Source organism: Apis mellifera, linkage group LG14 (assembly GCF_003254395.2).
Source record: "Apis mellifera strain DH4 linkage group LG14, Amel_HAv3.1, whole genome shotgun sequence".
Classification (NCBI taxonomy): domain Eukaryota; kingdom Metazoa; phylum Arthropoda; class Insecta; order Hymenoptera; family Apidae; genus Apis; species Apis mellifera.
Genome location: NC_037651.1, coordinates 7,990,790 through 8,004,102, shown reverse-complemented (window position 1 = coordinate 8,004,102; position 13,313 = coordinate 7,990,790). Strand labels below are relative to the sequence as shown.

Genomic DNA, 13,313 nt, shown 5'->3' with positions numbered 1-13,313 from the left:
TCTCTCTCTCTCTCTCTCCGTGCCCCGAATTCTGTTTCTTCGCAGTTCAGAGTTAACTCGCAGTTTCCTTGGAAGTATCTTTTTATTTTTATCCGTGACAAACGCTCCGGTATTTTTCTTTTTTCTTTTTTTTTGTTTTCAATATCAACACCCGAGAATGGAAACTCGATCGGATGAGTCGTGGGTATATATCTGGATTATTGAAACGCGACAAGTGAAACAAGTCGTACGACTTGGGAGTGTCGTGTATTACACGGTTGCATAATGGCACGATTAGACGAAGGCGTAATTGAAGAGTGAATCGTGAAAGTCGCGCATCTTCGCAGTAAACACGATTCCGGTTAGAGGGGAAAAGCGAGAAAGTTCTAAAGGTCGCGTTGTTGCTTGGGTTATTCAGCCGGCCGTCGTGTTTAAATGGTAGCCATTCGACCATTATCTCGAGCAAGTTATCGGAAAAACGTTCCCCCGCCTCTTCCTCAAACTCTCGGGGGCTTTGGATGGTTTGAGGCGCGCGTTTTGGAAGCAAACTCTGCGAATTAAAATTGTATCGTGGCTCGATGTCGAGTCTTCTTTCCTTTCGACAATTTCGACCAAAGTGGAAAATCTTTTGGGAGAATAAATTGGGGAAATAAATTAGAATATCGTTTATTTATAAACTGGATCGAAGAATTTTTCTCTCAAAATTCATTTTATTCTTTCTCACTCGCAGAAAATTCGGTGAAGATCGGACAGAAGCACGAGGGAGGACGCGGAATACGAAGATCGGACGAAGATCCAAGAAGTCTGTCCACCTTCGTCGTTGCAGCGATCTACGTGAGCGGCCACGTGACTGGTGCGAGAACAGGTATGCGACACGAAAATTTATTTTCGCTTTTTGATTCGGTGTTGTGTGCGCGGTGTTGTTTGCAGTTGTTTTCACAGTTGAAGAGGAAGGGTGATTTTTCGCGCGATAAAAGTGAAAGCAACCGTGAGCCGAAGCGACCGATCGATCAGTTTTTGCGCTCCATGCTTTTCATTCTCTCTCTCTCTCTTTTATTTTTTCCAATTCGAATGATTTTGCTTCTAATTCACTTTTTCATTGTTTGTTCCGTTCGATCGAGACGTACAGAATCGATCAACTTCTCGTGCTTTTTTCTTTTTTTTTTTTATTCAGTGCATACAATTTTCAATAATAAGCAGAGATGTTAGATTGGATCTATGTCGAGGCAAAATTACAGGCTCGTTCAACTTATGATCCCGCAGAAACGTTTTGAAAAAAACGAGAATCAGGCCAATTTTTCCGCCGATTCGGTAAAACGAGGGATAATGGAGACTCGACGAGAGAGAGAGAGAGAGAGAGAGAGAGAGAGAGAGAGAGAGAGAGAGAGAGTTTAATTAGACCCCGTTTGTCGTTCGGATGGCGCATCACGAACAGTCGATGATTATTCGCCCGCGCTAATTACTAAACATTAACAAGTTTCAAGTACAACCGAGTGAATCAAGGTCTTTCGTCTTCCCTAAATTTTTCCACAAATTTTGCGCCGAGAGTTTACTTTTGCTTTTTTCTCCCTTCCTTTTTCTATCATTCCCTCCCTTTTCCCTTTCCAACGCGATTTCGCACACGCGTCTCCGACGATGTTCGATAAATTGCATTTACACGACCACTTATCGGATCCACCTGTCTGAATTCTCACATTTTCCAACGTTTCACACTCGGCAAAATCAACTTTGTTTTATCTTTTCCTTTTTTCCCCTCTCCGCGCTAAAACGATTCCATCGATCATTTATATTCAATTAGTCTCGACCTGTAACAATCATCGGGTTTCCCCTACTTCTCGACCTTTCTATTTCTCTCTTTTTTCCCGATCGTTCCCTTAAAATCGTTCTTATATATAGATAGGATAGGAAGGGTGGATTTTATTGTCTATTCCATAGTTTTATCACGGTTACACACTGCTGACGCCGCCTGCCTGTTTTTCCGCCCGCCCAGAGATTTTCCTTTAATCCCGCCAGCGCGTATCGTCTTTTATTATCGGGAAAATTTCTCGTTCGGGGCGACGATAATCGAAGCGGCACGCTCCGAGTAAAAATTTTTATCGTCCACTTCCTCGCCTCGTCCAGAATCTGTTAATCGCGTTTCTGCAGATGGTGCGAAAATTTTTATCGACGTTGTAAGCAAACTTCTACTTACCACTACATCGCGAGATGTAACTGTACACTTTTGCCTCCCTTTTTCTTCCCTTTTCTCTCTCTCTCTCTTTCTCTTCCTTTTTTCCTTTCCTTTCGATCTTAAGGCGACCTTAAGGAACAATGACGCGGAAAGAAAGATCGCGGAGGATGATCGGAGAACGAAGCGATTGAAACGGCGCGGGTGTCGAGTATCCGCTAGGTGTGCACGTGATGCAACGGCAGTTCGTCTTAATATCGATGGCGTAGGCGGACGAGATAAAGTATAATCAAGAGGATACGCGCCTCACCGCTTCGAAAGTGAGACATATTGCTCCTCGAAACGTAATCGAGACGTAAATAGTTAGTGTGCCGGTGACGCAATCGCCGACAACTTTTTCTTTTTCCTTCCCTTTCCCTTCTTTTTTTCCCAATTTTCATTTCCGTTCAAATTCGTTGGAATTGGATAATTAAAATATTCGTCGCGCATAATTTTTCAAATGGCCAGACTCGAAACTCGGACTTGGAAGGGTAAATTTGTGCTTTACAAGGGAGAATTAATTGGTCGGTCCAAATTTAAAATTCCAAACACCTAAAACTGGAGAAATTGAAAGAAAGAAAGTGGAAGAAGCGGCTCGACAACAATTTTTCGCGAGCGACAAAGTTGCTCCATTCTTCTTAACTCCTCCCCTCGTCCTCCCTCAACTTCACCGCGAAATATTTCGGTGGTTGCAGGTGTATTAAGTCCGTTCATCTCGATATTGGAAAACTTGGCCGATGTAAACGAGGTTCGTACAGGAATTTCCTCTCGTCGAATTGAACAACCGTCGAGTTTCTTTCCACCAACTTATTCTTCCAACCTTTCTCCCCCTCCCAATTTTCCCCTCCTTATTTTTCCAACTGAGAAAACTGCCTCGAAGGGAAAGAGAACGAGGAGACGCGCGAATATCCTCGTCTCTCCTTCCTTTGGCCGAGAGATGGATAAAAATCTCGATCGAGGAAACGCGTCCCCGTTCGCGGTTATTAATCGCGAAACGCGTCGTTACTCGTCGCCTTAGCGCGTTTCTCTCTCCATCTTTCGTAACGCGGGGAGATGTTCCTCGAGGAAGGAAGTTTGTCAAGTTTCGCACGAAGGGGATCCGCGCCAAGGTTTTCAAATCAATTTGCGAACTTTTGCCGCGCGATGTCGAAAGAAATTTACGCGGGGAGACGCGGGTGTTGGACTTGGGAGGGGAAAGAAAGAAAAAAGGAGGAAAGAAATTCTGCTGTTACTACGCGAGTTACATGGAAACGACGTTTCGCGAGAAACGAGAGGGAAAAAAGAACAGGCGAGATTAATATCCATTGTTCGTTGAAAAATTCCTTTCAATTTTTTTCACCCCCCCTCTCTCTCTCTCTCCGTAAGAGAATTTCTTATTTGTTTATCTTTCTCTTCTTCTTTTTTTCCCTCTCTCAAAATGCAAAACGTACGCGGCTATGTAAGAGGAACGAACGATCCTCGCGTAATGAAATTTACACCTCTCCTTTCTTCTTTACTTCCTTTCTTCCTTTCTTTCTCACGTGGATGGAGGAAGAAAAAGTCAAGTCAAGAGACGTTAATCTAAGAATTTGTTTTCCTCCGGTCGGCGTTAATTCGTTCTCCCTCGTTGCATTTTAATTCCTCGAATCTCGCTTTTTCTATTTCCATGTACGATTTATTAGGCCAGGTACGTTTTAACAAGACTCGTACGTAAAAATGGTGGCGAAGGCGATTCGCCCTCGTTCCATTCTTTTTTTTCCCTCGCGTTTCTTTTTCCTTCTCTCTCTTTCTTTCTTTCCTTTTTTTTTCCACTCGTTTCGTATCACGCCCACATTCTACGCGGATTACATACGGGAAGTTGGCCTTATTAACATCGCTCGCCAGGTGGACGAGATAAGAGTTAATCGTTGGAACGTGGCTTTATAAGCGGAGGAGTGAAAAATGCAGACGCGGCTAATTAGTTATTCGGATAAATTTATTCCCGATTTTATCCTCTCTCTGCAAATTTTTGATTACGAAATAGCGGTTTAAATTTGTTCTCGATCAGCGATTTTTTTTTTAAATAAAATACGACGCGATTTTTATTCGCTTTGCGTTCGCTTTCAAATTCTCTTTCTCTCTTCTGAAAATTCTACCCCTCTTTCTCCCTTTCTTTCTTTATTTGTGAATGACATTCGGGATCTGTTTTACATTTTCCACGATCGAGCGTGAAACGTTTTAACGCGGGAAAAGAAGAGGAGGGGGAAAGAGGAAAGAAAAGGATATAAACCTACAGAGACTTAACATCTCGTAAAAAGAGCGAGAGTTCCCTCACTTCTCTACCCAACAAACTTTTCCCCTTTCAACTTTTCCCAACTTTTCCCTAATCGATTTTACGAGTTCAAATTATTCCCATTTACATTTTCAATTTTAAAAACCATGGGAGAAAAAATATATCTTTCTCTTCGGATCCCACAAAGTGTATATAATATATTTCTCTCTTATTTACTTGTACATACTTATAATTAATTCATCAAAGTAATAATTGCAATTATTATCCTCGAAGCATCGATTCGAACGATTTCTCCTCTTTCTCTCTCTTCGATCAATTTTCAATTTTAAAAACCATGGGAGAAAAAAATGTATCTTTCTCTTCGAATCCCACAAAGTGTATATAATATATTTCTCTCTTATTTACTTGTACATACTTATAATTAATTCATCAAAGTAATAATTGCAATTACTTCGATCCTCGAAGCATCGATTCGAACGATTTCTCCTCTTTCTCCCTCTTCGATCAATTTTCAATTTTAAAAACCATGGGAGAAAAAATATATCTTTCTCTTCGAATCCCACAAAGTGTATATAATATATTTCTCTCTTATTTACTTGTACATACTTATAATTAATTCATCAAAGATAATAATTGCAGTTAAGATCCTCGAAGCATCGATTCGAACGATTTCTCCTCTTTCTCTCTCTTCGATCAATTTTCAATTTTAAAAACCATGGGAGAAAAAATGTATCTTTCTCTTCGAATCCCACAAAGTGTATATAATATATTTCTCTCTTATTTACTTGTACATACTTATAATTAATTCATCAAAGTAATAATTGCAATTACTTCGATCCTCGAAGCATCGATTCGAACGATTTCTCCTCTTTCTCCCTCTTCGATCAATTTTCAATTTTAAAAACCATGGGAGAAAAAATATATCTTTCTCTTCGAATCCCACAAAGTGTATATAATATATTTCTCTCTTATTTACTTGTACATACTTATAATTAATTCATCAAAGATAATAATTGCAGTTAAGATCCTCGAAGCATCGGTTCGAACGATTTCTCCTCTTTCTCTCTCTTCGATCAATTTTCAATTTTAAAAACCATGGGAGAAAAAATGTATCTTTCTCTTCGAATCCCACAAAGTGTATATAATATATTTCTCTCTTATTTACTTGTACATACTTATAATTAATTCATCAAAGTAATAATTGCAATTACTTCGATCCTCGAAGCATCGATTCGAACGATTTCTCCTCTTTCTCCCTCTTCGATCAATTTTCAATTTTAAAAACCATGGGAGAAAAAATATATCTTTCTCTTCGAATCCCACAAAGTGTATATAATATATTTCTCTCTTATTTACTTGTACATACTTATAATTAATTCATCAAAGATAATAATTGCAGTTAAGATCCTCGAAGCATCGGTTCGAACGATTTCTCCTCTTTCTCTCTCTTCGATCTTTTCCCATCCCAGTTTGTCGTCAATGATGATGGAATAAAAGTAATTTCAATATACACAAAAATAAAATCAACACGGATAATATCTTTTCGTCACGATTTCTCGCGGATATTCAAAACACCCTGATTCTTTTCTCCCCTCCTCGTTTTAATATCGGTCCCCTGTCGATGGACAGCCCGAGATACGATCAAGGAATGGCCGCGTCATCCAATCGGGAGGATATTCAATCAATTTATTCCCTCGAACTTGAACCATTTCCTCCAGAATTTCTGCCTCACCTTAAGAATTCCTCTCTACCCAACGACACTCTATCTCTCCTAACATATACGCTCTTTTGTCTCGAAGAGATTTTGTCTCTCTACAAATGTAGAGAAATTAATTTCGAAGAACGTTTGTGGAGATTGGTCGCGAATAGCAATCGCGAGAATGAGAATTTTTGCGCAAATGTTTTTTATTACACGGGGAGATCCGCGTGTGCGACTTTGAGATTAGAGTTTCGAAACAATGGGTCTGGTAATTGCGAGTTGAAAAAAAAAACAAGATTGCTCGCAATGCAACGGTATCCGCTCAAACGGAGCGAAGATAGCGAAGAGTTTCATTCCGTTATTATCGCCCCAACACGGATACGATATCGAGCTTCTGCTTCTGTCCCTCTCCTCTTATTTGTCAACACCGTCATCGACCAAGGAGATGAAAAATTGTTATATCTTCAGGTGTGACTTAAGTTTCCTTCCTCCTCCGTGATTTATGATGGAAAGTTGTTACTTAAAGGAGAGAAAAATCAACGAAGGCGATAATGGCGCCGCAATTTTCGTGGAAATCGGTGGAATGAAGGAGTAGTCGTATCGCAACGTGTAGCGATTCGCAAAACGGAGTTAAGTCGCGAGCGGGTTCGTAAATCTTTAGGAAACGAGTAGGCGAGTTAGATAACGAGGGAAATATTCCAAATACCGGGGACGGTATAATTTAATCTCCCCGGATTCGGCCGGCGTAAATCGAGCGAGCAGACAAACGGTTCTTTCTTCAAACACAACGCTTTTGGACGAAAGCGTTTTTATCGAAAAAAAAAAAAAGAGATATCAGATGTATTCGACGATTCGAATTACAGGTGAATTTCGATACAAGCGACGTGGAAACAGATGGAGGAAACTTGATAGGAAAGGGTTCGTTAAAAAGGCAAAGATAAACACACGTGTCCAAATAGGATAACATTTTTATCACTCTTCTATCGATTTCTCGTTCGATTAAGCTCGGCCATTCCCCTCCACGGATTCCAAACTTTGTATTTCTTTTTTTTTTCCCCTTCACGAGGTTTCATCTTATCGGAAAGATTTTGGTCGACTTAATTTGTGGAACGACGAGTAAAATCGCGCGTTGAACGAGTTTTATCGCCGATCTCGCGCTCTTTATCAGCCGGCCCGGCAAAGAAACTCGTTACCTTTTTCTCGATTACCTTTCACTTCGGCGTCGCCCGATCGGAAAATCTCGTCCGCCTCTCGAAACTGTCGCAGCTAAAAGCTGGTTGTAACCTGGTTACAACTCGATGCCAGAAGGAAAAGGAATATTAACGGCACGGGGAACAATTTCGTTCGATCGAAATTTTCCACGCTTTTCTCCAATCGAGAGTGTTGTTTTTCTTTTTTGTCTCCGACGAAATCACGGAACAATGATAAGACGGATTAGAACGAGTCAATATTTGGACAGGGTTTATCGGGATCGGTTTGTATCTTTCCAGTTGCTCGCACTTCGTGAAATTAAAATTGGAAGGGAAATTTCTTATTTTTGGAATTATTTCAAGGCGAATTTCACTGATTTGAGTGTAAGAATCAGAGTGGATAGTTTTGTTCGATTTTATTTTCAATTTCAATCGAAAAAGAATATATGTAATTTTTTTAAAATTAATTTGTCGAATCTAAATCATCGAATGGAAACTCCTTACTGGAAATAATTGATTTCGATTTCATATTTTCAAATCTACTTGTTGTTATCTTGTTGTCTCGTTTGCCGAACGAAGACGAATATATATATATATTTAAATTTTCGATCGGAAGAAACGGTTGAATCATGATTGCTCGTCGATCATCTGCGGAATGAAAGATGGATACGTAACACGTTGCAAGAACGCGAAATTTTTGATTGGCGGGCACGTTATGCGATGCCGTTTAATTAATTCCGTGGTCGGCCTTAAAATTTCATTTTCCCCTGTTAAATGGGAGTTGCGTGCCGCCGGAAAATCGTAAATCTCTTTTGTCTCGTTCGCCCTTGTATCTTTTATTCGAATTTTAATAGAAACTAATTAAAAAAAAGAAAAAATCGTAAAATTCCCCCGATACCGAGAATCTTCGAATCTCTATTTTTTTTCTTTTTCATCCAATTCGTGAAAAGGAGGAAGCGAATTTTCCCTTTCTCAAATTTTAACTCTCTTTTCCTCGAATTAAAATCCCTCGATAATTTATGTATAAATTCGCGGCGTTTCCATCTTTTCGTTTTTCGCTTCCTCGTTATTATTTCATAAAACCGTAAATTGGATAACACGAACCGGTTAAGTAGCAACGCTTTTCTGTAATTCCGTAATGCAATCGCAATTCGTTGCGACACGGAGCGATGAAATAATATTTTCGTTGAAATCCAAGCGGCGATAAAATAACTCGGTTTGCCACTCGGATGGATTTTCAAACACCCACCCAGTTACGAATAATCGGCCGCTCATCTCGGATGGCATCGATGGTGAAAATAGTCGGGTTTTGAGTCACGAGATCGGTCGGTTGATGATCGTTCGCTCGTGTTGGAATAACCGCGACTCGGACGATTCCGCTTCTGCGGTTGAACGTTCCTTCTTGCCACGTATCGGCGTCAATATTTAACGCGGGATTAAATATTATCGCTGCACGTCGCGATTTTTCCGTCGAACCCGCGGATTGATAAGCGCGCCTCTCTCGCCTCTCTCGCGGAGATAACGCTCCTCTTTGTCGAGATATATTAATAAACGGCCTTCTCGATCGTTCTCTCTCTAGCGGTAATCGACGAAACGGACGAGAGATGGCGAACCCGGTCGAGAGACGATCCACTCGAATCTTCTCCAAACAAGATTCCTTCTTCTTCTTCTTCTCGCCGCCAATTAATCTCTCGTTGGAGAAGAATGGAGTCAATGGAGCGGACAAAGAGATCTTTTATCGAAATCGGTTCGTCAATTTTTCAGAATTCACTTTTGCCTCTCCTCTCACGGAGGAGAGGAAGCCTCCCCTCGTGTTGACATGGAGTAAACTCTCTCTTGCCTCTTTTGCCTCGCTGCGAAAGCGATCGGCCGAATAAACGCCACGCGCCGACACCCGGCCAACCGTTATTACCGGTGCTGGAATTTCAAAGTCATCGATATTCGCCCTTTTTATTCCGTCCCCTTTTTTCACATTAATGAAAGTCAAATGCCAGCCAATTTCTCGGTGAACAGGATCTTGGGGACGATCTTCTTGGAGAACGATCGACGTGGTTAAAACGAAGAAGACGTGGAAAGCTCGTTTTCATAATTTATTTTCGATCGATGATTCATCTTATTTCGCAACTCTATGGAACGATGCATGCACGCTCTTCGGAACAATCGCGTTTTACCGATGTCGCGGAGGATGACTAATTGCGGCGAGCGCTTTTAACTCGGGCGTCGAGCGAAGCAAGGTAGAAAGCACGACGGGGCGTCGTAAAACACGCGCCCGACCATCGAAAACGGTGATCGTAAATCGACCACTTTGAGGCTGATCGAACTCGGTTGCAACTCGTCTCCGTACATGGCCACGAAAGTAAAACGTGCAAAATTTGCAATATAGTAGGCTTGTACTCTATATCGTAGCGAGTTAGAATCTGAAATGGCGAGGGAACATAGTATTTTTGCTCAAATATACCCATTAAAGCGTAGTTGACTCGAGTGAAAAGTTAGCGAGGAACACCAGCGGGTAATTTAATGCTATTCCGAGTCAATCACCTGTCCTCGGGGACTGATGAAAGGATGGGTGTACGTGTTTTTTAACGTGGATTCGAGTTCAGTTTTCTCCTTCAATTTTTCTTCGTTTGCCAAAGCGTTCGAAAAATCTGTATCTCTTTGTTGTTACAAGAGAAAGAGAGAGAGAAAGTATAGAGTATACATAATATAATAGTCAGTCCCTTTGTTAAGTAAATTTATCTTGAACGGTCTTCACTTTTCTTATGGTCAGGTCACTGGTTACTTTCTTCAGAAGTCTTTATACGTATACACTATTCTTGGATGTTTCCAAACTTGGAATTTATTCTTTCGCAATCCTGTTCACCAGTAATTCTACCACGTGAAAAACGGGTAGAATTGTAGGAATGAGGAAATTTTAGCAATGAAAAGAATTTCAAAAAGTAGAGAAAAAAGTTAAAAAGCGCAATGATGAAATAGAAGAAATAATATATGGAAGAAGGAATGATATTTCAGTAATTTGGAAAGGCATATTGCAGGAAGCGGAAAAAGAAAGAAAATTTGGTAATTAAGCAAACAATGTTTGAATTTCCATTGCATTTTAATAGGTGTTTCTCTGGTGGTGATATATATATGTAACGAACGTAAAATTCAATTTCGCGCAGTAGAAAGGAATCTTGCGGGAACAAGTAGAATCGGTGTCGCGATGAACTCGCGTTGAGCCACTATTACGACTACTATTCTCGCGATATAAGAACGCTATTGGCCACAAAATTTCGCGAAAATCGGTATCCGGTTTCACTTCTCTGACGAAAATAGATAGTAATATATACCAGATTACTTGAAATTAGTTGTTGAGCTCGATCGAGTTTACTTTCGTCCTCTTCTAAAATTTACGAGCTCCACGAACGATTAAATATTTATAGTCGAACGAAAAAAGAGAGATTAATTCTTTTTTTTTTTTAAAAATATTAATTAAAACTTTAAAATAGTTTTCACGATCGTAAGATAGAATTGTCTTCGTGTCGCACAATTTGACCAAAGACGTCTCTCTTTTTCATTCTAAACGGTTATCGTGTCATTGACCACGATGAGCCGGAATTAAATTCTTAGAAGGACTTATGTACGTTGATAGATACGTGGGTGTTACGAATTCTTCCTGCGACACATCAATCACCGGATTTCTCTCATTTACCCTCTACTATTCGAAACTATAGATTTAGAAATAGTCATAACTCCATCAACTCTATTTAACATTGATTCCAATTTATTTTAAAACCGCGCGATCGAACTCGTCTGCTATTAACACGATTGAATTATTTATATATTTCGTTTTATATTACACGCGATTACAGCGCGTTCAATTATTAAATGAGCGTAAACGCAGAGATAATTAACGTAATGACAAAGTAGAGAAGAAGAGAGAAAAAGAAAAAAGCGAGACCAATCTCGAAAAAAATAGCTCCTTTTTAAATAATTTCCACGCGATGGTCGTTAAATTTTTTATGTCCTCGTTCAAGACAAGACTGGTACATCCTCGTCAACGCAATTATTCCATGACGGTCGTTCCACGGCAAGGATTTTACGCGATTTCGACCCGTAGCCATAACTTTCCTCTCCGTTGTGTTCGTTGCCCGACTTGGTAGCTCGTGCTTCGTTATGCTTTCTTTATCCCTAGTCGCGCGTTTAACAAGACAATTGGCGAGTCCCCAAAGCGCAACGCCTCGGGGATTTTTCTTTCCCTTCGATCGTCTCGCCCTGGAAACAACTACTGGAAACTTTCGACGAGGAAAGTGCAAAAGAGTGCGAATCTTAGCGTTTCGAGGAGGAGCCGAGGAAACCGAGTGTTGTTGCTCGATTAACGTAACATTGCGTATTAATCCAACGAATAAATTATTCCGTTTCGTTGAATAATTAAATAGAATTATCTTTGGATAGCGTTATTTGGATCTTTCCTATAACCTCCAACAGGTAACACTATCGACAGATCGAAAAGCATGGAAACTATCTTCCTATTTTTCCTACTTTCGCTCCTTTTTTGACAAACATCTCAACGCTATCCTCGATTCATTTTCCCGAGATTAATCCATTTCGATCAGCGCATCTCATTTAAGATGTTCAAAAAATTTATTTATTATTCGAAGGTGTACCTTTTTTTAATTTCCGTCGACGATCAACAAATTTGCTTTCACGTGTACGCGGAATAGCAATTTGGCTGGCTCGGAACAAGGGTAGCGACGGTGGTGGTGGTGGTGGTTTTTTGGGCGGCTATGGCCCCGATAAAATGGGGCGGAAGCGATGACAACGAGGGTGGGCGGTGGAGAGCCGCGTCGTCTATGGCCGGTGTCCGATTAATCAGAAATTAATAGGGCACAAGTAACGCGGCAAATTTACAGGCAAATGTTTTCATTCGTGATTAATATTCGCTCGCATGAAAAGGGGGAGGAGGAGGAGGAGGATATAATCTGGCCGATCGCGCCGCGTCGCGATGTATAAATTATTTCCAACTATGTTTCCATTTATCGTCCTATCGATTATACCATCCTTACCCCTCCACTCTTGTTTTTATCCCGCGTTCTTCCGCTGCTGACGCAGAAATCATCGCGTTAATTTTTTTAAAATTAAAAAATTAGCTAAACGACGGTGGAAATGAAGAAACGGATGTAATTGTTCCCAAAGCAAAAGAGATATATCGAAATTTTGAATCGAGAAAGACTGGCTCGCGTTTACTTTTCTTAATTTTCATCCACCTCGATCGATTAATATATTAATTGATACGTCAGATCGTATCACGGTAAACGATGTATTACTGTGTGCAAGATTGGGAATTGTGCAATATAGTAATAAAATCGTTGTAACAAAGTAACAGGGGCGCATCAACGCGCAGTGGACGAGCAACAATCCGAGGAACGCGCTTTTTATCTTTTTTATCTTCGTGTCCAGTTAAATTATTCTAATTGGGATATTTCCCGGACGAGGGAAAACGAGGAGGAGAAATTAGAGATCGCGTTTCCATTTCTAAACGCTTCGAGTTTCTTTTGCAAAGAGAAAAAAAACGAGGCTATTTCCCAGATTTATTCATGTTCAAATTTCTCTAAAAGCTATATAATCTTGGACGAGGGTAAACGGCGGAGGAGCCGTCTAAATGATACTGACGGAATATTTATGAGGTAATATAGGGTAAGCGTAATCACTCGTTATCACCGTTCGTATTCACTTCGATGTTTCGAGGTAGTTAGCGACAAAGGACACGGATAATCTTGTTCCGCGCGATATCCCGGGGAAAAATACGCGGCTCGTAATGCGTTCTCTATTGCTTGGCGGGCAGCCTACTTATCTTTTTCACCTGTTCCATCCATCCACGTATTCCCCGCGATTGTTTGATCATCTTTTTCTCTCGATTCGTTCCACGCTAATTGAATTCACGTTCCCTCTTTTTTTTCTTTTTTTTTTGTTTTATTTTTTACCGCTCCCTTCGCAAATTTCAAAGGAAAT

General features: G+C 40.4%; 1 protein-coding gene across 3 annotated transcripts in view; it reads left to right on the top strand.

The window, feature by feature from the left end:
• LOC726697 (coiled-coil domain-containing protein 137) overlaps positions 1–13,313 on the top strand; it is a 58,530-nt gene that overhangs the window by 13,394 nt on the left and 31,823 nt on the right. For all 3 annotated transcript variants that reach the window (XR_003306092.1, XR_003306094.1, XR_003306093.1), the window contains one exon: positions 710–844. The gene's annotated coding sequence lies outside the window, so the exon portion shown is untranslated. The remainder of the gene's footprint in view (positions 1–709; positions 845–13,313) is intronic.